This window comes from Eriocheir sinensis, chromosome 37 (assembly GCF_024679095.1).
Source record: "Eriocheir sinensis breed Jianghai 21 chromosome 37, ASM2467909v1, whole genome shotgun sequence".
Taxonomy (NCBI): Eukaryota; Metazoa; Arthropoda; class Malacostraca; order Decapoda; family Varunidae; genus Eriocheir; species Eriocheir sinensis.
Window position 1 is genome coordinate 8,224,071 of NC_066545.1, and position 27,500 is coordinate 8,251,570.

The following is a 27,500-nucleotide window of genomic DNA, read 5'->3' on the forward strand; positions in this document are numbered from 1 at the left end:
TTTTTTCTATCTCATTTTCATATTATCTGGCCGGATTATCACATTCTATTTTTCTCACATCATCATCATCATCATCATTATCATTATCTCCCTTCTTCTCCTCTATTTCTGCTTTTCGCTTTGCTTACCTCTCACTCTCTCTTTCCCTTCGTTCCTCCTTTCGTTTCTCCTCTTCTCCTCCTTCTCTCATCATCCTGCCTGTCGCCATCTCATTTTCTTCGCTCTTCTCCTCAACCTCTCTCCACTTTCCCTCCCTCCCTCTCCCCCTCTCTCCCTCTTCCCCTCCTTCATTATGTCGTCAACTATGCGACAGTCTTGGAAATATTGTGTAAGAGTAAGTTTTGATGAACTAGCAGATCCCTCCCTTCTCTCCCTCCCCCTCCCTCCACTTCCCTCTTCCCTCTCTTCTTTCCTCTCTCCCTTACCTTCCCTGCCTCCGTCCCTCTCAACGTCCCCTTCTCTCTTCTTCCTGTTATTTTTCTTTCTTACTTCCTCTTATATATTTTCCTTTGCTTACTTCCGTTCCCTTCTTCCCTCCTCCTTCCGTTATTTATTCATTGGCAAATTTCCTTTAATCTAGTTTCTTTGTTTTCCTTGCTTTTAATTTTTTTTTATTTACTCTCCTTTTCTCTTCGTCCTTCCATCTATTGCTATAATTTTTTTTCTCTTATCTAATCTTTTCTCGGCTCTTTTCTCCGCTCATTTCATTCTGTACGACTTCCTAAATTATCCTTGTTTTTATTATTTTCTCTTCCTCTGTTTATTATTTGTTTCTTTCCTACTCCTTCTATATTCCCCCTTCATTCAATATTCCTGAGTGGTTCCCTTTCTTGCAACTCTTATGCAGCAGACACATACACAGAGAGAAAGGGAAAGAAAGACTGATAGATATAGAAAGATAGATGGAGAGAGAGAGAGAGAGAGAGAGAGAGAGAGAGAGAGAGAGAGAGAGAGAGAGAGAGAGAGAGAGAGAGAGAGACCGAACTCGTCACAAAAAAGGCCATTACCATCAGTTTTCTTCTTCCTGTTCTTTGTCATCCCTTCAGAGAGAGGAGAAAGAGAAGCAGAGGGGAAAGAGAATCAAGACGAGACTCGGAACAAAATAGAAACGAAGGATACTTATTACGAGTAGGAAGAAGCAGAAGGAAGTAAGAAACCCGAGGAAGGACGGGAAGAAAAATACGAAAAGGTCTGGAAGGAATTGTAGGAGTTGGAAGAACAGAAAAAAAAAATATACCATGATAATGATTTAAAGAGAACGATGATAATACTTATAAAATGGGAAAATATGATAATGATAACGATAAGGATAATATATGCAAGGTAATATAAAAAAAAATAAGCCGGAATATCAGTCTAAGGGAACGGGTGATGATAATGATAATATTTATGCTGAGGAAATATATCAACAGCAGTGAAAGAAAATAAGATGAAGATAGCAATAGATGGAAGAATAATAACAAAACTATTTAATAAGGCAACAAGGATAATAAAAACTGAGAGGGGAATAAAAACGTAAAGGAATTAATATTAATGATGACAGTCTTAATACTAATGACCATAACGACGTTTAAGAAATTTATTAAAAGTACTGAAAAATAATGAGATAAGATTAATAAATGGAGTGAGAAAAAAGAACTGATAAGACAAGAACGATAATAATAGTAAGAAAATGGAATAAGAACGTAATGAAATGATAAGGATAATAATGCTGGGAAAAAGCATCTGGAATAATATACGAGAATGACAACGTAAACAAAATACCTCGTGGGCAGGGCTCGGCAGGGCTTGGCAGGGCGCAGGGAATGATGATGGCGCCGGGAGTGAGCGAGGAAGAAAGAGCAAAGCAAGAACGATAATAATAGCAAGAAAATGAAATAATAATGTAATTGAATGATAATGATGATGATGATGCTGGGAAAAAAGTCTCAGGAGTAATTTAAGAGAATGACAACGTAAACAAAATACCTCGTGGGCAGGGCTTGGCAGGGCGCTGGGAATGATGATGGCGCCGGGAGTGAGCGAGGAAGAAAGAGCAACGTTCGGTATTTTACATTTTTCGGTTCGTTTTTATTTTCCACTGACTAAGACTTTTTTTTGTGGAAGTTTCCCGGAATTCTCTTTGTGACGCGGCCTATCTTTCTCGCAATCTTTTTCTTGTTATTTTCTTTTTCTTTTCATATTGTCGCTTTTTTACCGTTTCAAACCTTCCTTCTACGTAGCATATTATTTAATGTATCAGAATTATCTTTTTTTCTTTTCATGTACTAGATTTTTTTTATAAGCAAGTGTACCCTCTATCGTATTTTCTTTAGTACGTGGAAGATGTATGAATGTAAAGGCTTATTTTATGTATCAGAAAACCATGTGAAAAATGAACAAGCGATTTTTGCCCTTGAGCTGTTTCCTTTACTATATATATAAAAAAAAAATCGGCACTGTAATAAAACAAATAATAGAATAAGGTAAGAGCTAAGCCTAAAATGTGTACTCACCTTTCGTATCCTTTGGCCCACTTTCATTACTAAATCCTTTCTTCTCTTCGTTTCAGGATGGTCACCTGCGAACCGACTTTTTTTCCTGGTTAGTAGAGTGTGGGGTCATCAAAGGTCGTGCGGTCATCGATGAACTGAAAACAGGAAAAAAACGTCAAGAAAGGCAGAAAAAATAAAGGTAAAGTGGATAAACAAGAGAAAAAGGGAAGAGGAGGAGGACGAGGCCTAAGAGGAGGTAGAAGTGGATGGACGAAAGGTCAGAGAAAGAAGTAGGTGATGAACTGGAGAAGGAAAACAAACAAAAAAAGTTAAAGGGAGAAGAGGATAGAGTGAGGGGTGGTGAAAAAAAAAAAGACGAAGAAGCAACAGAGGGCTTAGAAGAAAGGAGGGACACAAAGGAAGGAAAGAAACAAAGAAACAAAGAATGGAGGAAGAGACGAAGGTTTGGAGGAGGGGAGGGAGGGCTGGAGGAAGGACGAGGAGGCAGAGTCACGCTGCATTGTCCAACTTCCTACAATTTCATTAAAAATCTCCCTTCACTTGACAGGGTTTGGGGCAGGAGGGAAAAATAATTACTCGGGCGTTTAGAAAATGGAGTCCCAACCTTATTTTGACGGTGGACTAAACAGTTTTAACTCGACTCGACCCTCTGAGCTCACTCTCTCTCTCTCTCTCTCTCTCTCTCTCTCTCTCTCTCTCTCTCTCTCTCTCTCTCTCTCTCTCTCTCTCTCTCTCTCTCTCTCTCTCTCTCTCTCTCTCTCTCTCTCTCTCTCTCTCTCTCTCTCTCTCTCTCTCTCTCTCTCTCTCTCTCTCTCTCTCTCTCTCGCCGTTATATTACTTTTTCCACGTGCAAATGAGACGTAATCATCATAGACATTCACTCTGGAATTATAGCAAATCTACTTACGTCCCTGGAATCGCTCTGGCTGCGTATTATCTTTTTTTTCCGTCTCTTTCTTTTATATTCGTTTTATTTATATCTTACTTCCCGTTCTCATTCATATATATTCCCGCTTTTTTATATCTTACTTCCCATTCTCTTTCTTTTATATTCCCGTTTTTTATATCTTTCCTCCCGTTCTCTTTTTCTTATTCCCGTTTTTTATATCTTACTTCCCATTCTCTTTCTTTTATATTCCCGTTTTTTATATCTTTCCTCCCGTTCTCTTTCTCTTATTCCCGTTTTTTATATCTTATTCCGTTCTCTTTCTTTATTTCCCTCTTTTTATATCTCAGCTTTTTTGGGGGAGTCTGTTCTAATCTTGCTCTTCCTATACTGATTCTTATTGTGCTTTGATTATTATTTTTCTTTAATATATTTCCAAACTAGAGGGTCTTTTTTTTTTCATTGTTCATGTGATTCACTTTCAGGCGAGAGCACAAAGGGAAGTAAAATATAGAAGTAAAGAAAAACAAGCCCGCAGGCCCGAAGGAAAACGAGAGAGATTGCAGATTCAGTGTTGTGGATTCGTCTTTTCTTTTCTTTTTTATTTTAGCAAAGTTGAATATTCTTTTTCGTGGCTGTGTTGTTTTTGTGTCTATTTTTTCATAATTTTCTCCTATCCATTCTATTCTCTATGACATCTCTCTATCCATCTGTTTATCTATTTCTTCTATATGTCTGTATTTTTTTTATTACTCTAAAGTCAAGTTGAATATTTTTTGAGTTGTTCTTGTTTCCATTTTTCTATTGTTTTCTCCATTTGCTTTCTGTCCTCTATGACCTTATGACAACCGCTCTCTCTCTCTCTCTCTCTCTCTCTCTCTCTCTCTCTCTCTCTCTCTCTCTCTCTCTCTCTCTCTCTCTCTCTCTCTCTCTCTCTCTCACACACACACACATGAAGGTCTCCCCTCCCCATTATTGCAACATTACGCGTCGGATCGGAGTTTCCACAATTCTCTAGCATGACCGAAGAGTTTCATTCACACTTATTTACATACGGAGAGAAGAGTCGTTTTATCACTTCTTAAGGACACACTTTAGCGCCTTTATTGCTGGGGGCTTTAGAAGAGAAAGAGAGAGGGAGAAGTCTGAGAAAAGTAGAGAGGGAAGCAGACAGGGGGCGAGAGAGAGAGAAAAATAAAGAAAAGTTAAAGACTGCAGAAAAAATACAAATAAGGGAACGTAAAAGAGTGTGAGGATGAGAATGAAAACAAAATGTAACAATAACATTAGCAATTTTGAATAGTAATTTTGATGATGGTGAGATGAAATTAGTGAGGATAATGATGAGGGTGGATACAAAAGACAGGGTAAGAGACACGAGAAAATAAAGAAGATACGAAGGGAGGAAGGGAAATGATGCGTAGGAAAGAAAATCGAAGTAAAAGGGGGAGAGGCAAGAGGGAAAGAGGAGGGTTTGAATAAGGGAGAGTCAGATAAGAGGAAGGGAAGGAGAGGAGATAGAGGGGAGAAACATAAAGAGAGGGGGAGAGGTAGACGGTGAGGAGGAGAACGGAATGATAAGAAGAGGAATAGAAGGAAAGAAAACATTAGTGGGAATTGAAGGAAAGCAGGAGGAGGGAATAAAGGGAGATATTCAGGTGTAATAAAGGGAGGTGGGGAAGAGGTAAGCAGGTAGGAGGGCGTTGATTTCGGGAGGGGTAAAAGGATACCTGAAGGAGTTAGGGAGGGGAGATTATGAGGAGGACGAGGAGGAGAGGATAATCGTCTAAAGCATTATACTTGGAGCAAAAGAATCAGTGACGAGTATGTTAAAAGTTTCGTATAGTTGAATCCCTTCCCAGAGAGGTTCATTGTACCTTAATTAAAGATACCTTATAGTTACGCGATATTTTTTGTCCCTTTATTATATTTCATCTTAATGCGCGGGAGAATGCAAGAGATAGATAGAAAAAGATAGAGAGAGAGAGAACGAGAGAGAGAGTTTAAAATGGAATGAAGCAAAGCGGAAAGATAAATATGAATTGCAAAAGAAAACATAAAAATGTAAATGAAGAAAATAAATCATTTAAAACTCCAGGCACGAGCGCACGAACCCCCCCCCCCCCCCACACACACACACATGCACACGCACACACCTCCCCTGGGCATGACGTGGTTGGCAGACTGCTTTCACAAGACGTTTGAATGGCATTAACAGAGCCACTACCACTACTACCACTACTACTACTACTACTACTACTGCAGGACCTCTTTAAGCTCTCTTCTCCTCAATGAAACTCTTCTGCCTCTTTAATTCCCTACTTCTACCACTTCTGCTACGTTTCTTGTAGTAGCCGTAGTAGATAATAAAAACAGGTAATAAAAATAAGTACAAAGTATAGGTAAGTAAAAACAGAATAGTAAAAAGTCTATGGTTATACAATGACGAGTTCGTTTACTACTACTACTACTACTACTACTACTACTACTATATCCTCCTCCTTCTCAAACAGTAATCTCCTTTAATTACATCCTCGTATTCATTACCTCCTCGTTAGTTTCCACCCATGTCACCACCGCTATCACCACCACCATCATCACTTCGGTCACAATCATTATCTATTCTACCCTTCCCCTCCAAACTCCATTAATCACCACCACCACCACCACCACCACTACCACCACCACCACCACCACCATCTCAGTGCTCTACAGTTTCTACCATTAGCATTTTCTTTCAACTGCCGCGTCGCCCTCATCACCACCACCACCACCAATAACACCACCATCAGCACCGTCATCTTCTGGGGTTGTTACACACTATTACCAGAACTTAACACCATCACGGCCGACACTATCACCATCATCTCCCTTCCTCCCTTCGCCCTCCATCACAGCCACACTTCTCTCCCCTCTCTCTCTCCCTCCTTCATTCTCACCTTCATCGCCCTCTTCTTTCCCCTTGTGTCCTACTTCTATTCTCCTTTTCCCTTCTCTCCCTCCTTCACCTTCATCTTCCTTTCTTTAATCTGCCTTTTCCTCCTCTTTTTCCCTTTTCTCTCCCCTTTTCTCACTCTTCCTCTCCCTCCTCACCTCTTCTTTCCTCTTCCCCTCTACCCCTTCCACTTTTCACCTCTTCCTTCATCTACCCCTTTTCACCTCTTCCTTCTCCCTCTCTCTCACTCTCCTCACCTCTTCCTTCCTCTTCCCCTGTCTATCTCATACCCCTCCTCACCGCCTCCCTCTTCTTTCCCCCTGTCTCCCCTCTTCCCTCTCCCTTCCTTCCTTTCCTGTCCCCTCGTTTCTCCTCCGTACTGACCTTTCCTCACTTCTTCCTTCCTCTCCTCTTCCTCCCCTCACTCTTCCTTCCTCTCCCCTCCTCCCCTCTTTCCATTCCTTCCCTTCCTTTCCTGTCCCTCCCATTCTATTACCGCATCGATCCAAGGAAAGCTCAGCAAACCACCGCGATTCCTTGATAATGGACGCCTTCATTGTTTCGCTAAGTCCTTATTAATGCAATGGTCTCGTGCGGAAGGTCATGAACGGTGGTGGTGATGATGATGATGATGATGATGATGATGATGATGGTGATACACCCACGCCTCGACCCCCTCAAGATGCCGCCGCTGGTTCCTTCGTCTGTTTGTTTTAGTCCATTTTTTCGTTGGTTATTTGTGCGTGCGATGTGTCTTTGTTATTTTCTAGTGTTTTCAGTGGTTTCTTAGTTTTTTGTCTTTTACTTTATTCGTATGTGTGTTTAGATGGGGCATTGTTTGTTCGTGTGTTTGTTTGGGTCATCGTTTGTTCGTGTGTTTGTTTGGGTCATCGTTTGTTCGTGTGTTTGTTTGGGTCATCGTTTGTTCGTGTGTTTGTTTGGGTCATCGTTTGCGCTCCTATTCCTTCTTCCTTGAGTGTTCGTTTTTTGTGTTCGTGAGTTAAGTCGATTGATGGAGGAAACAGTATTATTATTATTTTTTTTTATGCTGAGGGTCACGAACATTTTTTTCTCTAAGTATATAGTCGGTAAAGCGAGCAATATTCTTTAGGTAGTCGTTGAGCCATTACGAAATTTTGAGACTTAATACTGTACGATTTTTTTTTTATTTTTGTAACCTCTACACGCAAGATCTCGACGCTTCACAATACAACCAAAACAGTTAAATCCCCCGTCATGGAACAGTTGAAAGTCCATCAATGAATTAATATCTTTATGAAGGAGAGTAGTTTTAGCGGAATATATAAACAAATGATATATCGCAGAGTCTAAAGCAGCTGGTGAAGGGGAAGCCTTGGTTGGCTGACGGGCGGGTGGGCGGGGCGGCTCGAGGCCCACCCGGACTAAAGCGACACACCAGGGACACGCTGAGGACACATTCAAGACACGTCAGGACGTTGCTGGGCTCAGGTGTGTGGCCGAGGAGCTAAGAGGAAGCCACGGGTGGGGAGAGGGGGGCGGGAGGCTGCGTCCAGGCGTGGCAGGCCTTGGTCATCTCACTTCTCCATCTCCCTCCCCTGATTCTCGTTACTGCAGCCCCTTTAGTCTTGTACACAGCCTCTCATCCTCCACTGATCCAGCCCCTTCAACGCCCCCCCTCTCCAGCCCGTCTCCAGCCAATATTCACTCAGTCCCAGCCCATGTAGACCAGTCAGCCCTGTCACAGCCCCGTCCCAGCCTCTCCAAGGCCCAGTGGCCCAGCGCTGTGGCCTCCAGGTCGCTTCCAATTAAGTCCCGCAATCCCGGCAATTTCCTGTTGACGGAGTGGCTTGCGGGTGGGTGTTGTGAGTCCTTCCTCAAGGAGGGATGGAGAGGAAACGAGAGAGAGAGAGAGAGAGAGAGAGAGAGAGAGAGAGAGAGAGAGAGAGAGAGAGAAAATTGGAAGGGGGGTGGTGGACTTGAGGAAGACCCATGGGACATGCAGCGGGGCGGGATGATTGTTCTGTCTGCCGCATCTTCTTCCTTTAACCTTTCCTCCCCTATTGAATATCGACCCACCCGGCTGTCATAACCCTTGCGCCACCCCTGGTATCATCCCCTATATGTTTTCCGCCAAATGATGGGGTTCAAAGGAGCCTCTTGTCACGGGCAACAAAAGGAAACAAAAGAATGGGTTCAATTCACCGCGGGGAGCAGTGGAGCACGAGCGGAAACATAAGCGCCACGCGGCACCAGAGCCCCCCCCCCCCCGCCTCCCCAGACGGCGAGGGTGACAGCAGCATTCGAGGGGACGCCGAGAAGGGAAGGGGAGGCAGGGCGACCCCTCAACGCATTCCCTTGAGCCCTCTTGCAGCTGTACGCTATGCAACACACCCTGCAGCTTACGTCCATCAACGCCCAAATACACGGTCCTAAGAAGCCTCAAAGCAGACCTACGGTGGCTTACAAAATTATCTTCAAAATAACGTGCGGTACAATCTGACACGATGGACGAAGGTTAGGGAATGGTAATTATCTGGCTCAACATTACGGCTATTAACCCTTTATAGATCACCAACTAAAGGAGAGCAGAGGCCGCGTGTTGGTGTGGCGGCATGGACAAACACGAGGAGGTGGTGTGGGCAGGCAGGCAAAGAGGGCGTGACGGGGCGTGGGAGAAACAACACACCTGTCTGGTCCAGGTGAGGCGCGCGGCGAGCGAGCGTGATTACCTTTGTGTTGCCGCGCCCCGCGTGGCGGTGAAGATGATGGACGAGAACTTAATGTGGCCCGCGACCCCCACACCTGTGCTCTCCCCCGACGCCTGGCCCACCGACGCACAGGTAAAGAGCAAATCACCTGACACTAATAACGATAATTATTGTAATGGAAATGATGATGATGATGATGATAAAACTACGTATTCCTGAGAATAGGCATCGCCAGCTATTTAGGCTCATAATCATCAAATTACGGACGAGTGTTTCCGTATGGTCACCAGTAAGTCCTTCAGTCAGTAATTGTTCTTTTTTATTCATTCGCCATCATTCAGTTTCGTATTCGAAGTTTAACCAAAGGTTAATCAGTTTGAGATATTTACCTACGGATGCTTCCACGTGTCTTTGGTGAATACAAATCAATCCGTTTTTGAGATAATAGGGTAACGGACAAACAGACGGACAACGACAAAAATGCGGGAGCAAGCAATAACAATAATAATAATAATAATAATAATAATAATAATATTAATAATAATAATAATAATAAATAACAATAATAATAATAAAGATAATAATACAATTGCCACTTAAATGAAGGTTCAAAGTAAAAAAAACAAAATAGGGTAAAAAATAATAACAATTCCTCCCATGAAGAAATTTACGATGATTATAAACTTTCAGCGCAATATTTCACCGGTAATTTACAGGTGGGAAAAATGAGTTCAGTCCCAAGGCTCCTGATGTCCCTCTTCTCCCCCCTCTTCCCTCCCTCCCTCTCTCCATTCCTCCATTATCCCTCCCACACAACCTCGCCCTCCCTCCCTTCCTTGCCTCCTGTTTCTCGTGCATTCTTATCCATTTACCTCACCTCATCCTTTCTTAATCTTTTCCACTCATTCTCCCTCCTCTCCCTCCTCCCTCTCCCCTTCCCCTCGCTTACTCACCTCCCCATCTCTTTATCTCCTTGTTTTCCGTTCATCATTTTAGCTCTTCTCTTCCCCCTTTAATCTCTCCCTCCCTTCTACCTTCCCTTCTCATCTCCCTCCTTCTCTCACCCTTCTTCTTGCCTACTCTTCTTTCTCTCTGCTTATTGTTTCTCGTTTTTTTTTTACTCTTTACCTCTCCCCTCCTCTCCATTTTCCCTCCCTCCCTCTTACCTTCCTTCTTCCTCTCCCTCCCTTCCTCTACTCTATACTACTCTTCCACTCTCCTAATTCTCTCCGTCTCTTCTTTCCTCCTGTGTGTCATTTCAACCCTCCATCTTCTCTTCCCAATTTCCCCCTCTTTCCCACCTTTACCCCTTCCTCATACTTTACTTTCTATTCTAATATTCTCTCCACCTTCCTATCACTTACCTCTCTCTCCTTTATTCATTGCCTCTTATGCATTATTTAGGCTTCTACCTCCCCTTCTCTGTTTTATTTTTTTTCCCTATCCCATCTTCCTCCTCTCATCCTCTCCTGCCTTGTTCCTTTAAATTTGCTTCCCACCCTTTCCTTTCTTTCGTCAGCGGGCATAACAGCTCTAGTCCTCTTCTTAGTTTTCCTGCATTCATTCTTCATCTATTCTCCATCCTTCCCTTATTAAGTCTCCTCCCTATTCCTCTTCCTTTCCCTATCCTCTCACCTCTAGTGGCTTGTAGGTGTTGCTGATATCTTTGTTCTTCCCCACTCTTAAAAAAATATTGCATCTCATTATACTCAAGCATTATTTTCGGGCGTAAAGAATTCAGCCCGGGAGAATTTATTTATTTTTATTTTATTTTATTTCTTTATTTTTTGCTTTTTTCAGATTGCCCAACTCACAACACAGCCATCACAAAAGACAGCGATATATACATTTACTCGCTTCAATAATAAGTTTCCTTCCACGTAATATATTCACGACTAGCATTGCAAACACATCTTTATCCTGAAATTCGCCGGAAAATTAATATACGCGCGCCATGATTCTTTATGAGCGTTATATTGCCGTTGCAAATAACACTGAAAAAAATTATTAACAGTCAAGTGCCCGGCTGCAACAAATACGACTCAATTGTTTAAGAGCCGAGTGGATTAATAAGGAGAGAATGCTTTAATAATATTTTTTTCGCCCCTTCCTCTCCTTGAAAAAAAAATTGCAGCTGGTCCAGGCGTGAGAGGGCGATGGAAACAGGCGGTGAGAGGGGAGAAAAAGGGAAGAAAAGGAACTTAGAATAGGACCTGCAGGGATGTGGGGAGGAGGATGGGGGTGGGGTGAGAAGAAAAAGAGGAAATGATATGAAAAATGATGTGATATAGTGAAGGGGATGAAGGGGAAATAAGAAAATGGAAAAGAAGAGTAACTGGTAGATAACGAATGTAGTGAAACAGATAAGGAATATGGATGAATGGGAAATAAGGGGAAGAAAAAAGAGGAGATGGTTAAGAATGGAAGATGATGGGGTGTCGTGAGAGAGATAAGAGGGGAAGGGGGGAAATGGGGAAGAATAGGAAAGGAAGGGGTGTGTTGAAGAAACTAAGGGGGAGGAGTTAATAGTAGAAGCTAATGGGGAAAAAGGTTGGGAAAAGAAGCCAAGGAGAGAAAATGGTTAATAATGGAAGCAATGGGGAGAAAACGGGTTAATAATAGACGCTAACGGGATGTGATGAAGGGGCTAAGGGGGAGGAAGAAAAGGAGGAATTTGGAAGAATGAAAGATGATGCGATGTGATGAAGGTAATAAGGGGAGAAAATAAGGGCGCATTGGATAGATAAGAAGATAGTGAGATACAGTGAAGAGGATAAAGAGAGGAAGAAAAAAAGGGGGAAAATGGGGAAGAATAGGAGATAAGGGGCTGTGATGAAAGGCTAAGGGGGAGAATGAAAAATGGGGGAAGAATGGAAGATGACGCAATGTGATGAAGGTGATAAGGGGAGAAAAAAGGGCGAACTGGATACGTTGGAAGATAGTGAGATAGTGAATGGGACTAAGGGGGGAAAAACAAAGGGAAATGGGGAAGAATTGGGGATAATAACAATAATAATAATAATAATAATAATAATAATAATAATAATAATAATAATAATAATAATAATAATAATAATAATAATAATAATAATAATAATAATAATAATAATAATAATAATAATAATAATAATAATAATAATAGTTTGACTTCGCCCAGAGAGTGTGGTAAAGATTATGCAGGGGGCGAGAAAAGAAAAAAAAGTAAAATGTGAAAAAATGGATAGGAGTGTGTGGTGAAAAAGGGAAAAGGTGGAGGAAAAAAAGAAAATTAGGAAGAATGGGAGATAAAAGAGTAAATGAGAGAGAGAGAGAGAGAGAGAGAGAGAGAGAGAGAGAGAGAGAGAGAGAGAGAGAGAGAGAGAGAGAGAATGTGATGATGGAAGCCTGTATATGTAAACCCGAGTATCTGTCTGTATGTCTGTTTGCGTGTAGTCAGTGTTTTTTCTTTGTCTTCTATACAAGTCTATATCTGTATCTGCGTGTCTTTCTCCCTATGAACGCGTCAGTCTCTATATAAAAATTCAAGTTGTTTTTAGATATTTATTCTGAACTTCTCTCTGTCTCTCTCTGTCTCTCTCTGTCTCTCTCTGTCTCTCTCTGTCTCTCTCTGTCTCTCTCTCTCTCTCTCTCTCTCTCTCTCTCACCGATACACAATAAAATAAATATACAGATAAAAGCAGACGAGATACACGTAAACACACACACACACACACACACACACACACACACACACACACAACCCCCCCCCCCTCCACCCCCTCATCCCCCCACACAGCAACATAACACACACCGACATACACAGACACAAACAGGTATACGCACATACACACACGCAAACAGTTGGACGCATAACACCTTGTCCCTGCTGGATGTAATAAAAATAGGACACGAAGCGATGGTTTTCAGGCGCGAGGGGGAAGGCAGGAAGGAGGAGGAGGAAGAGGGAGAGGAGGACGAGGAGGCTGTCGTTGAATTTTATCGAAAACTAAACCCGTAAAAGGAAAACGAAAATATGAAAACGTGTGGGAAGTAACGACGGGGCAGGAAAAGGCGGACAAGGAGGAGGAAGAGGAAGAGCAGGAGGAGGAGGAGAAAAAGAAGATATTGAATGACGGAAGAGACGAGATAGAGCGAAAGAAGTGGACAGATGCAGGACACTCTTATCGGGTCTTAGATACAAGTGTGATAACAGGGAGGAAAGAGTGACAGCTGTGTGGAGAGAAAATAAAAAGAAAGTGAGGGCAAGAGAAGGAGAGAAAATATAAGGAAAAGGCGGAAACAGGATAAAGGGGAACGCGGAAGAGGCGCCGGAGGGAGGAGAGAGGGAGAAAATACGAGAAAGATACGGATAGGAAAAATTGGGAGGGTGGGAGGGAAGGGAAGGAAGAAAAATAATATAGCGATGAAGGAAATGAAGAAAGGTAGAGAAAAAAAAGGGGAAAAGGCGTGAACGAGGGAAAAGGGACTATGAAAAAAATTGGAGGCGGACGAAAAAAAATGGAGAGGAAAGAAATGAAGGAAAAAAATAAGTGAGGAAGATGTGAGTGTTGGCGAAGGGCGATGACGAAGGAGAGGAAAGATGGATGAAAGGCGAAGACGAAGGGGAAGAGGGGCATGGGGGAGGAGGAGGGAGGGAAAGGAGGCGTGTCGAGGCGGCCTTTATGAGGAGAGATCGTCCTTTAGATTTTCGGGGCCACAAAAAAAGGGAAATAAAAAAGGGAAGCCCAACGCAGTGTGTGGAGAAAGTGAATTTAAACTTCTTGTTGGGATTATTGATTTGGTGAAGGTGTGGTGAAGAAAATGACCAGAAGATGATTTACAGTGACTGGTGTAGAAGATTATGATAGTATTGGTGGTGGTGGTGGTGGTAGTAGTAGTAGTAGTAGTAATGATAATACTAATAACAATACTAATCAGGATGGTGATACTACTAATAATATAGCTAATGAGATTCGTTGACATTCACGAAACCAAATAATAACAAAGAGGGTTTAAATTAAGAAAACACAGACAGACAGACAGAGACAGACACACAGACAGACAGACAGACAGACAGACAGACAGACACACACACACACACACACACACACACACACACACACACACACACACACACACACACACACACACACACTAGTAAAGTAATAGCAATGACAATATCTGGTGGTGTTAATAGTGATGGTGTTGCAATTTTATATGGAGTTGCAGGTGGTGGTGATGACGATGATGGCGGTGGTGGTGGTAATGGTAAGGCAGAGTACCACCACCACCACCACCACAAAAACACCACAACCTTACCGAGAGAATACGAACACGAAAATAAAAAAATAAAATGAAAATAAAAATAAAACAAATAAACTCCACGACAATGATGAATTTCTCGCCTGTTCACGTTGCCAAAATGACTAGACTGGGACGAGAGATAAGGCCTTCCTCCTCACCCACCTTCCCTTCTCCTCCTCTTCTTCTCTTCCTTCCCTCCTCCTACCTCCCTTCCCTCCCCTTCCCTTTCACTCTCATAACTCTCGCTCTTCCTTCATTCCCTCCGACGCCATTCTTCCCTCCTTTCCTTCAATTTCGTTTTATTACGCTATCTACGTTTCCTCCATTCCTTCTCTTGCTTTCCTCCAATCCTTCTCTCCTCTCCATCTCTTCCTCCATTTTCTCATTCCGTTATTTATTCCCTCCCTTTCATCTACTTTCTTCCTTCTCCTCTTCACTCTTCTCCTTCCTTCCTCTCTCCATCTTTCTCTTTTCCCTCCAGGTTTCGTTCTCTCCCTCTCGTTTCTTTCCTTTTTCTCTCCTTCCTTCTCTCCCTGACTGTTTGGAGAGAACGTAAGTCGTCTTTTTTTTAACATGAGATAAAATTGATCACTCCCTCGGGCGCCTGTACCAATCTCTCTCTCTCTCTCTCTCTCTCTCTCTCTCTCTCTCTCTCTCTCTCTCTCTCTCTCTCTCTCTCTCTCTCTCTCTCTCTCTCTCTCTCTCTCTCTCTCTCTCTCTCTCTCTCTCTCTCTCTCTCTCTCTCTCTCTCTCTCTGATATAATATAGTGGGGCCTTTGTACTTTATATCGTTTTTTTTATCTCTTTCTAGGCCTCCTCCGAGCTACTTTACCACTCACTTAGTCTTCTGATCCTCCTTTTCATCCTGATCCTTTCAAACTCTCTTCCTCTTCTTCTGAACCTCTTCCGCTCATCGTCTCCTCCCCACCCTCTTCTTTTCTTACTTTTATTTTCATCTTCATATTTCATCTTCCTATCTTCCCTCCGTCCTCATTTCCTTTCCCTCATTGTTATCCTCGCATCATCTTCCTTTCATATTCGAGCACAATAACACTTTTCATCTCTCGACTTATTTATTTCGATGTATTATTCTTTTTAACCAACACATCTTACGCGATATCAAATTCTTCTGCAGTGCATATGTGTTGTTGTTGTTTTTCTCATAGCCGTGTACAAGTTTCATATGAAGAAGGAAAAAAATATATAGAATAAGCGGCCCTTCACTAGATGATATTTAGTTTCTACCGTAATGTTTTTTTTTATGCTTTTACAATATGAATAATAAGATTGTTTCATTCTTTGTCATATTTCAGATTAGGAGAGAAAAGTGTCAACATTATCTATCGTAACATCAAGTAGTTACCTATCCTAGTAATATCACTTTTCTATATTCTAAGATAACTAACTTTTTTTCTATTTTTTTCATTTGTTACCATGACTACACAATCATCCCTCTTTTTAATACTTCTTTCCAATGTATTAAGATCAGTCACTTTGTTTCACTACCTCTACTTTTTCCAGGCGGGGGATATACACTGCACCAAATAATAACTTTTTCTCTTAGTATTACTTCTCAATATTTCATCATTCAACCCTTCCTTTAAATATTACCTTTCCAATATTCTAAGATCACTCAGTCACATTTTTCTCTCCCCCTCTTTTCTTCCTTTCATTTTTCCCCGTGGGTCTCGCCTCGCCTCGGCCGGGCTCCTAATGCTGGTTCAGTGTCGCTCCCGGGGCTCGTCGCTCAATGCAGTAATCAGAATTTCAATTAGTAAGTCTCGACACAATTCCCTTCTCCGACTGGACCGAGAGGGGGGGAGGGGGAGGAAGAGAGGGAGGAAGAGAGAGAGAGAGAGAGAGAGAGAGAGAGAGAGAGAGAGAGAGAGAGAGAGAGAGCTTATAACGAGGAAGTGATAGAGTTTAGTTGTTTATTCATGGTTGATTTCTCTAGTTGTATCTTGTATTATTCTCTCTCTCTCTCTCTCTCTCTCTCTCTCTCTCTCTAATTCCCACTTTTCCTTCCTAATTTACGGCACCATTTCTTTATATTTGCCGGGAGTTCCGTTCACTGCACTATACTCCTGAAAAGCTAAGCATCCTCACCTTTTATCTCTCTTTATCTCATCATCTTCTCCCTTTCATCCTCCTTTTCCCTTTACCTTCCTCCTCCTTCTCTCCTCTTTACTATACTCTTTGTCCCCTTCTCCTACCTGTCCTCCTCCTCCTCCTCCTCCCCTTCCCTTTACCTTCCTCCTGCTCCCATTTCCTTTAACCTCCCCGTCCTACACCTCCTCGTCATTTAACAGTCACTTATCAACCTGTGTACCCATTTAATGTACCCATCTATTTCTCCCACCTACCCTAACACCATCCCGTTCCCTTTTCCTTTCCACTCTTCCCTTTCTCTTGAACTTCCTCCTCCTCATCCCCTTCACTTTAACCTTCTCTTCTTCCTCGTTATTTAACAACCACCCGATAACCTGTGTACCTATCTAATTACCTGCCTACTTTACCAATCTATCCTCACAACACCCCAAGTAGTAACACCAAGAGCCCTTCCAACCCTCTCTTCCTCCCTCCCTCCTCGTCCTCATTTAAGAACCATCTAATAACCTCTGTACCTATTTAACTAACTATTACCTTACGTTTCAGCATCCCTACAGCATCCCAAGACGTGAAACCAAAAGCCCTTCCATTCTTCTCCCTCCCTCTCTTTCTCTCCATCTTACTCCTTCCCTCTCTCTTTCTCCACGCGGGACACAAGACGACAAGCAACACCAAAGCCTCGTACGTTGCTATGAAAAATCACGCCCTCGACCCGCCTGACACTTTGCACCGCGGGAACGAGCCGCCACAGGTCTCGGCGTCGACTGGGAGGAGACGTGCAGGTGAGAAGGAGTATTTTCTTCGCGTACTGGCTGCCGAGTGCTCTTATGTTTTAGCTTTCCAGAGTGCATTGAGTAAGAATAACAGCGTGGGTGGAAGGGAGAGAGAGAAAGAAGGTGGTGATTATTAAGGCGTTCATTGTTTGGCGCCGAAAGAGAGAAAGAAGGTAAGGCGGCATGCAGGATAATGGGAAATGAGTAGGAAACGAGGGAATCAAAGAGGAAGAGAGGGGAAGCATAAGGGGAGGATAAAAAGGAATTGGTAAGACAACGAGGGAGTGAGAGAGGAAAAGACGGGGAGTGAGTAAAGACAGTATACAGAGGAAGGAGTAAGGGAAAGAGGGAGTGAGGGGGAGAGTGAGGGAGTGTTTAAAGATGGATAAGACGAACTGGGGAAGAAAATGAGTGCGAGAGGAGGAATAGGGAAGTGAATAAACAAGCAGGATAAGAGGCAAGAAGGGAATAAGAGAGAGAGGAGGGGAGAACACCAGGATAAGAATAAAGGAAGAGAGGAGAGGGTGAGTGAGGGAGAGACGTGGAAAAGGAGAGAACGGGAGGAGTAAAGAATAAGGGTACAGGGGGAAGAAAAGTAAGGTGCAGGGAGGATAAAAAAGAAGAGAAATAGTTAAGAGGAGAAGACATCGAATAGTGAGTGCCTGATGCGAAGTTCCAATGATGATGATGATGATGACGAGGATGATGCACACAGGGGTACAGCTCTATTGTGCACAAGGCAAAAGAAGAAGAAAAAAGCGTTCATGACACAGAAAGCTCCTTTGATTCACAAGAATAACTCCTCTTTCTTAACCCCACCCCTCCCCCTCCTCCTCCTCCTCCTCCCCATTCTTCATTTTCCTTCCTCTTCATTTTCCTCCTCCTCCTCCTCCTCCTCCTTCTCCTCCTCCTTCTCCTCCTACGGCCACCAAGACCTCCACAAGTTAAATACAAATCGCTTCGAGTCCAATAAGACGAGAAGCCAAACGAAACTAAAGGTAGGGAGGTAGGGGTCTCTCTCTCTCTCTCTCTCTCTCTCTCTCTCTCTCTCTCTCTCTCTGGTGGCGGTGAAGGTGACGGCGGGCGCGCGCACGTCTCCCAAGCGTACAATAGTGCCCCCTGCCTTTGATACAGTCTCCCGTTTTCTTTGATGTCACAGTGCTCCCTCCTTCCCCCCCTCATCCCCCCAGTTATCAAGGCTTTGTGTTCCTTCTTCGTATTCCCCTCCTCCTCCTCCTCTTCCTCTCCTTCCCTCTTCCGCCTTTCCTTTTCAAGTCCTTTTCTTTTCATTATTCTTGTTCATCATCTTCCTCCATGCTCCTAGAGTTATTCTCAGTCTTCTTACTCCATCTCTTCCTCTTCCTCTTCCTCCTCCTCCTCCTCTTCCTCCTCCTCTTCCTCATTCCCCTTCTCGTTCTTCTTGTTTTTGCTCTTGTTCACCCTGTTCTCTTCCTCTTCTTCTTCTCCCTCCTCTTCCTCATTCTCCTCCTCCTCCTCCTCCTCCTCCTCCTCCATCCTCCTTACCTTCTGAGGACCTCTTTTTCTCTCCTTTGCAGAATTTTCTTTAGCAATGCGAAATTAAAATCGAGCGGAGGTGTGTGTGTGTGTGTGTGTGTGTGTGTGTGTGTGTGTGTGTGTGTGTTTTGGATACCCTATATTTCCTACATTAAACAAAAATATATACTCGCACTCAATATTCTACAAACAACTATGTCGAAAAATAATAATAATAAAGGAAGGAGGATAAAAAATCATCTGAGGCCTAATGTGTGTGTAAAACAAATCAGGAGTTCCCGAGCAGCTCAGTTACCTACAAAACAAACGATGGTGCTGCACGGGCTCTGACTTCGGCGATAATATAGGTGTGCGTGGCTGCCTCGGCTGCTGCTGCTTTACTGCTCCCAATTATCATTTCTGACACTGCTGAGTAATGAGTTTAATCATGAAAGACAACGCAGCGGCTAAACGGTAATTAATGCAGTGGGGATGGAGCAGTAAATAGCAGGAGGCAATACATAAATTACTGGTCTCGAGTGTATGGGGCGGGGCGGCCATTGACTGATCCTGTGTGTGTGTGTGTGTGTGTGTGTGTGTGTGTGTGTGTGTGTGTGTGTGTGTGTGTGTGTGTGTGTGTGTTCGTATAAAAGCTAAAATAATTCTGAAAAATGCATGACGAATTCTCGGTTATATAGAATTCCTGATTTCTCCCAAATTTTCAGGATAAATTCGCCAACGTTAACTGCCACAATATTTCGGAATAACATGTAATAAATAGCGAACAAACAATCCCCCACCTGTGCACCTGTAAATTCATACTAAATAATTTATATATCAGATTTTTTTTAACAAGTTTGCTGTGACCTTTTATAACTAATGTGAATGCATATAAAACAGACGCCGACACAACCCATTCATCTCGTTATTCAATACACATTTTTTTCATTCCCTCTTGCAAACACAAACGCACACGCACACGCACCCCCCTCCCCCCACACACTAACCCTCAAACCAACAATATCCTTCATTCCATCTCTTCCTTCCTTGCCTCGCCTCCTGCCTGCCTCCCTCCCTCCCTTCGCACCTCCCCAGAGCCTTCATCTTCAGCCACTCTCGTGTTATCACTGATATTGCAAACACCACACAGATTGGCCCCGCGTCGGCAGCAGCGCCACCTCGGACCGCTATGAGAGGCAGGCAAGAAAGGGTCAGAGAGAAGGGCGAAAGAAGAACGAGAAGGGAGCTTGGGGGTTAGAACGAGGAGAGGAGAGAGGAGAACGAAAGAAAGGTTTAGAGAGGAGAGCGGGTTGGGGTTAGAACTAGAAGAGGACAATGGTATGAGGAGAACAAAAGGACGGGTTAGAGAGGAAGGCGAAAGAAGAACAAGGAGGAAGTAAAGGGCAAGAGAGAGAGAGAGAGAGAGAGAGAGAGAGAGAGAGAGAGAGAGAGAGAGAGAGAGAGAGAGAGAGAACGAAACGAGGGAACGAGAAGAAAATGAAAGAAAGGCACAGAACAGGGTGAAAGAAGAACAAAAAGGGGGCCGCGGGGATAAGAATGAAAAGAGGAGGAGGGGAGGAGAACGAAAGAAAGGGTTAGAGAAGAAGGTGAAAGAACAACAACAAGGGGGCCGGGGGGAGAACAAGAAGAGGAGAACGAGAGGAGGGGAAGGAGAGGAGAACGAAAGAAATGGACAAAAAGGAGAAGGATTAGAAGAGATCAAGAGGAGAGGAACAAGAGGAGGAGGAGGAGGAGGAGTGGAGGAGAAGAAGCCAAAATGACAAAAACCGAAGAGGCAGAACGGAAGAAGAGGATCAAGAGGAACAGGCCGGCAAGAACGAAGATGCATAGGGGTGGGAGGAGGCCGGAAGGAGAAGGTAAAAAAGAGGAAGAGAAACCAAGAGGGGAAAGTAGTAAGGGAGGGGCTGGAAGGGTGTAAAAAGAGTGAAAGAATGAGGGAGAAAGATGAAGAGGAGACCAAGAGGGGGAGGCAGCGTGGGCGAGAAGTTCAAGTTGTCGGGAATGAGTCAACTTAGCTCTTGAAACCACTCTCGGACGACGACTTAAGTTGGAATAAAAAATGTCATCAATATCGAGGCGCTCCGTTCTCTCTACTGGCGGCAAACTTTTCCTTTTTTTTTCTCCTTTTTTTCCGGCCCGTGACTTCGGATGCGGCCGCTGGGGAAGTTCGGCGTTAAGCGGAGATTCATTGTGTACGGTCCTCTTTCTGCGATTAGGTACTTCTTGGGTTCGTCCGGCGCCAGTTTGTGTTTTAGCGTAATATTCTTAAACATTTCGCTGCCCAAACGATCAACCTTCTGTGTACTCGCAAATTCAAACTCTATTCGCACGTAAGACAAGGCTTCGTCCGGCGCCACTTTGTGTTTTAGTGTAATATTCTTAAACATTTCGCTGCCCAAACGATCAACCTTCCGTGTACTTGCAAATTCAAACTCTATTCGCACGTTAGACAAGGCTTCGTCCGGCGCCAGTTTGTGTTTTAGCGTAATATTCTTAAACATTTCGCTGCCCAAACGATCAACCTTCTGTGTACTTGCAAATTCAAACTCTATTCGCATGTTAGACAAAGCTTTCGCAGGAGTTGTTGGCATTTCAATGGATAGTTTTGTGACGCTGGTGGTAGTATGTCAAAGCTTCTGTAGCGTGAATGCAAAAACTGCACTCATGAGGAACCGATTGAGCTTCTTTTTGGCCTTTGGAAAGAGATGATGCGAGAAACAGGAGCGTCTCAGAATTCCGACCTCAGATTCAGACTCTCTTGAAATTGCGGCCCGCGTGTCGGTGTGTTTTATGAACCTTGAAACCTTAGCGGTGGTGATATCTGTCCATCGCTGGTGCTTGAGGCCGAGGTGAAGGGTTAAGTTATGTTTAGTTTTCCTGGCAGACCGTTACCTTTCGTCCTCCCTTCGTACGTCACTTATATACAGTTTATCATCATTTGTTTTTTCATTAGTTTTCTCATTCTTATTTCGTGGTTAGACGTTCCATGCTCGTCCTCCAAGTGTCTATATCAAGTGCTTCCTCCCGAGAGTGGCCAGGTCCGCCTCCAAACATATACCACTTCGATAAAACTGAGAACAGAATCAATACACGTATCATTTAGGTCAGAACGCGTACATATCTTTGTGTTAGTGATGGCCTCCGATACAACTTTTTATATTCGTTTATCTTACAAAACGTGTTACTACACTTAACGATAAATTAGCGGGCTTTATATTATTTTGTTAAGCGGGCTTCTATTTTTATTCATGTTTTTGTGTTGCCCTTGAGCTACTTCATTGCTGTATAAGAAAACAAAGTAATACAAACAGACATTATAATACAGTCACACGCAAGGCCTTCAACCTCAAAACAGATAAAAAAATAAAACGAGAGAAAAATGTCACGTCTCATCTCACCCCTGAAACGCAGCGTCTTTGAGATTCTTGGCACATTTTCCGTTCTTCATTAGCAGTGCCTCTGAATGCCACACTTACTGCACCCGAGGAGGAGGAGGAGGAGGAGGAGGAGACAGTTAAAAAAAGGCGTAGGAGGAGACATTCAAAAAAAAAAAAAGGCGTAGAAGTTGACAGGGAAAATAAGAAGAGAAGAAACTAGAGCATTAAAATGGAGGAAGAGAAGGACGAGGAGGGGAGAGGAGAGGAGGAAAAGAGGAAAAATAAAAGAATATGAAGAAGAAAATGAAAACGAAAAAAATGGAGAAGAAAAAAGGAGAGATCGAGGAGGCAGGGGACAAGAGGGAGCGAGGAAGCCAAGAGGTGCCTACGAGTGGTTGACTTACAAAGAAAAAAACACGTCCTCGGATCGATCAGGAGAGCCGGGAAGGGGACGATTCCTCTCACCTGACTCCCCCGATTCACGCGGCCCGAGATTAGGCGTCCAGGTAGCCGTACTCTTTACCTGGGCTGTTCTAAGGCTCTGAGGCGCAGCAAAAGACCCACCACTACCACCATCACCATCACCACTACCACCATCACCACCATCACTACCACCTACATCACCAGCAGCACCATCACCACCTCATCGCTCTCGCAGGTATGGGTTGGGTTTGGGTCCTCCGATGCAGCCACCACTAACTCGCACCAATAGCAAGGGCGACATACTTTTGCCGTTTGTAAAGAAGCTCAGTAAATAAGGAAGGAAGAAGGAAGGAAGATGGACCATGATGTTGATAAGGCTTTTCCCCTTCCGTGTTCTAGATGGAAACTTATCATACTATCGCGCACACACACACACACAATGCACACAACGTGATATGAATCGGCATTGGACATGTCTCGGCTTCATCTTTGCTCTCCACCTTACGTCATCTACCTCTAATCACTAAATACGAAAAAAAGGTGTAATACACCTACCTACTGTCTTCGTTGTAATTTTCGCTTGTTGTATCCATCTCGTATAATTAGTGTCCCGACGGTGCCTCTAAAGTCTTCACTGTAAAGAAAGAAAAGAAAAGGATAGATTTTTTTTTGTTAAATAAACTTAATTCTACTTTTTCTGTATATTTATCAGATTAGTTGCAGTGAGTTTCATAGGGTTCATAGGATTGATAAATGTCTACGTACACCACACCATTATATTTTACAACTTCAATAGAGACTCATATTTTTTCTCTTAATTCTGTAGTACAGCCTTGCCTCGGTTTCCTTCACCTATGATAAACCTTCAGGTCGCTCTATCCCTCAAGTAATTGTGCTCAAGAAATGCATGTGCGTTATGCCGGTCCCGCCTCCCGTTGCCTCCCCTCCACACTCACGGCCTAATAACAGCGGTGTGCCGCGGCGGAAGGGGACGCGGCTTCATCATGCTCGTCATTATCACATCGAATTACCCAACTTCACGTGGCCATCAAGGTTTTTCCGGCAACTAATTGGACTCTGATGAGACTTTTGTATGAAAGTCTGAGATTCAATATAGGTTTTTAAATCTTCCTCATTCCGTGTTCCTTGGGGGCTCTGAACAGAATACAAATTGGCAAATGATTCTTTTTTCAGTATTCTATAATGAAAACTGGGAAAGTCTGTGAAGTGAATAATAATGACGAAGAAAGTACTCCACATTATTGTTTCCTGATGAAAACACCGCCATTATAAGAAAAATAAATTACACAGCTTGTAAAATTAACTCACTGTGAAGTATAAAAGTAGCTCAACAAGGGGCGTGGACTGACATACAAGAAAAGTAGCAGAATGTTGATAACGACGAAATTACAACATGGCGTGACGGGTTGGTGACACGACAAAAACTTCTTAAATATTTACTACCACTTCCACCACTTATACCACTGCTACAATTACCACTACCACTACTGCTACTATTACTATTACTATTACTACTACTACTACTATTACTACTACTACTACTAATAATAATAATAACGCTGCCCCTACGAACACAGCAACAATCACCAACACCACCAATACTACGACTATTATTTATACTACTACTACTTCTACTACTACTACTACTACTACTACAACTACTATTACCACCACTACCACAACAATTACAAACAGCAAGAAGTTATATTATCCTGACATAAAAATAAACAACTACACTAACAGCCACCAGAGAACTCAAGGAGAACTCCAGCAAACACATAAAAGGCTGGACCGGAAATTCTTGACACCGTGTGGAGGCGCTGCACCAAGGAAGGACGGGTTGGGTTAGCGGGCGTCTGGCGAGTCTCAGGTGGTGTTGCTCTCCACACGCCCCCCGCACCGGGCAACACCTTAATTGTATTGTGTGTGTGTGAATGTGTGTGTGTGTGTGTGTGTATGTGTATGTATGTGAGGCAGGTCAGACGTCTCTCTCTCTCTCACACACACACACACACACACACACACACACACACACACACACACACACACACACACCTGGGTTACCTTAATTTGCGCCCCTCCCCCCTTCATTTATCATCCCTGGACTCGTTTTCGTCTACCTGGAATCTACTGGTTAATTTTTTTTCTTTTCTTTATTTTTATTCACTTATTTTTTTTTTTTTTAGCTTTTTTGGAGGGTTATCAACGAACACCCCTTTTTATTTATTATTATAGTTAAAATTTAATGTCTTCATATATAGGTAATTATTTTTCTTTTACAAGGTAAATTTTCTTTATCTTTTCCTTAGTTTTCTTTTTTTCCTTCTTGTTTTACTTCATTTTCGTTCGACCATCTGTTTTTTCGTTCATGTGTTAATATCTCTCTCTCTCTCTCTCTCTCTCTCTCTCTCTTTTTTCCATCCTCAAAATCTCATTAGTCCTCGCACCTCCTCCTCGCACCTCCTCCTCCTCTCAATCCCCGCCCTTCTCTTAAATCTTAACCTGTCCACCACCACCACCACCTCCTCCATCGAATCCTCCATCTTATACCAACTCCACTACTGCACAGAACCCATTAAAATCAACCTTCCCTTCCACATCCTCACATTTTCTCATCGACCTTACCCATTTATCCTTTTCCTTTTCCCTCTACAGTCCATCTTCGGCATCTTGTAGCTCCTTCCCTTTACTCCTCCTCTATTTTCATTTTCCACATTTTCATAACCCTCCTAAACTCATTTCCAGTCTTCCACCCACCTTGCATTATCCACCTCCGTATCACCACATCCAATTACTCCACTTCCACTACACTAATATTCCACTTTATACGCATGCAAGACATCCACTCTTCACCAATTATAGCCCCACCACAATCACCTCCATTAAACTACTCCATTTCCTCTTACACTAATATTTCCACTTCTTCCACCTGCCCAACCCCCATTCCTCGCCACCACAGCCACCTCCACAACCCCCGCCACCACCACTACAACCATCACCACCATCGGTCAGAAAGAAGAACAAAACAGACCAAAAAACACATGTCTGAGACACGCCAGGCCGAGGGAGGGACACAAACTCCCTTCCTCGTGCTGATTGCTAATTGGTAAGTGGCTTATTTGTAGCCCAGACTCACTCTTGCTGCTGCCGGGGGAGTGGGGGAGAGAGGAGTGGAGAGAGGAGTGGGGAGAGGGGTGAGGAAGAGGGGAGTGGAGGGAGGAGTGGTGTAGGCGCCGGGTGGTCAAGAGGAGTAGGAAAGGAGTGCTCTTGTGGTGCTGGAAGAGTAAGGGAGAGGGGAGTGAAGAGAGGGGTGAGGAAGAGGGGAGTGGAGGGAGGAGGAGGGAGAGGGGTTAGGAAGAGGGGAGTGGAGGGAAGGGGAGGGAGAGGGGAATGGAGAGAGAAGTAGGTGGTTGAGGAGAGGAGTGATCATGAGAAGTGGGATTGTGGGATAGGATTGAGTTCCTACATCCATGAGTGAAAAGAGATGGGAGAGAGAGGGAGGGGAGAAGGGAGAAGAGTAGGAGAAAGGAGTGGGGGAAAGAGATAGTGGGGTGGGGAAAAAATGGAGTAAAGGAAAAAAAGGAAAAAGGGGAGAGCGGGGAGATGAGTGAGGAGATTATTTAGAAAAGTATGATGGAGAGGGAACAGCAATGGGGAGATGAATGAGAAGTGGGAAGATGAGAATGGGAGGGCAACAGAAGATGATGTGGGATTATGAGAGATGATGAGGGAATAAGAGAGATGAGGCTGAAGGGTGGAGAAAAAAAAATGGATCATTGTTCGTTTGGTTGTTGCTGGTAATGATGATCGCGGTGATGATGATTGTGGTGGTGGTGGCGACGGCGGTGATGGTTTGGTAGAAATGAGAATAGGAAAGAAGGTACAGATAGGTAATTGTTTGAGGGTAAGTTTGTGAAAATTGCATATGATGAAGCAGCAGCAGCAGCAGTAATAAGAGAACTGGGGCTGCACTGCGTATTCCAGCTGAGATTATACCATTGAACTATAGAAAGATGATATTTCTCCCGGCGTTTTACATTTGTGGATCCTCGTTATGTACCCCAACATGTTGCTTTTTGTTTTTATTACCGTGCTTTGTGTGTTTCAGGTTCCTGCTATGGAGACCCCAAGATTCGACCAATGACCTCGAGGAAGAAGAGTTGGAAGAGGAGCAGAATGTGGGAGGAAATAGCAAGGGAGGACGGCAGACAGAGCTTCCTAAGGGAGGGCAGCAAATCACCTTAAAGGATAACCATTAAGCTGAGGCCGAGTCCTCCACCACACACAGAGGGCTTAGGCCCGTCCACACACTGGTAAACAAACACGACAAGCCTACGCTTCAACCAGCCTGCAGACCCACCGACATACCGACCGACAGAACCAAACACATTCGACAATAAGAAAATCACTCTGTAGATGACCATGATTTATTATTTAAAAACACACGTTCATTTAGGAAGATTCTAAAGCTTAGCTTTTAAGGTCAGTGTGATGTTGAAAGAGATGTAAACGAAGAGGAAGAAATAAAATGAGATAAAAGTATAAAAATATAAATGAAGACAAAGAGAGAGGGGTGTACAGCAAAGCTCATAAAGGAAAAAAAGAAGGAAAAGGAATTTTACAATTATGAGAAAAGGAGAAACGGAAATGACGGCACGAGGGAAGGGTTGGAAGGGGAATGTTTGCTAGAAAGAGGAGAGACAGAAAGGAAAAGGAGGGGAGAGGGCTGGAGACAGACAGATAGATAAAAATAGATAGATATAGATAGAGATAAAGAGGGAGGGGAGGTTATGTTGTGAACTTCCCTATTCATCCTCTTTCCTTTCCTTCCCTTCATTTTTCCTTTCTCTCCCTCCCTCTCTCCTCCCCCTTGAGTGGCGCCCCCTTACGCTGAGCCTCTTGTTCCCCGCCGAAGCTTAGGACTGAACACACACACACACACACACACACACACACACACACACACACACACACACACATATCCTTTCTCTCA

The 27,500-nt window shown here is 43.5% G+C and overlaps 2 long non-coding RNA genes across 12 annotated transcripts in view; one reads left to right on the forward strand and one right to left on the reverse strand.

Annotated features, from left to right (window-relative positions):
• The window catches only part of LOC127008170 (uncharacterized), a 160,152-nt gene that overhangs the window by 80,347 nt on the left and 52,305 nt on the right, over positions 1–27,500 (reverse strand). For all 11 annotated transcript variants that reach the window (XR_007760893.1, XR_007760891.1, XR_007760892.1 and 8 more), the window contains 2 exons: positions 23,042–23,120; positions 2,496–2,629 (listed from right to left, as the gene is read on the reverse strand). This is a non-coding gene — a long non-coding RNA (uncharacterized LOC127008170). The remainder of the gene's footprint in view (positions 1–2,495; positions 2,630–23,041; positions 23,121–27,500) is intronic.
• LOC127008173 (uncharacterized) lies at positions 2,551–27,470 on the forward strand. Its single transcript, XR_007760900.1, has 3 exons — positions 2,551–2,673; positions 16,945–17,180; positions 26,616–27,470. It is a non-coding gene; the product is annotated as an uncharacterized LOC127008173 (long non-coding RNA).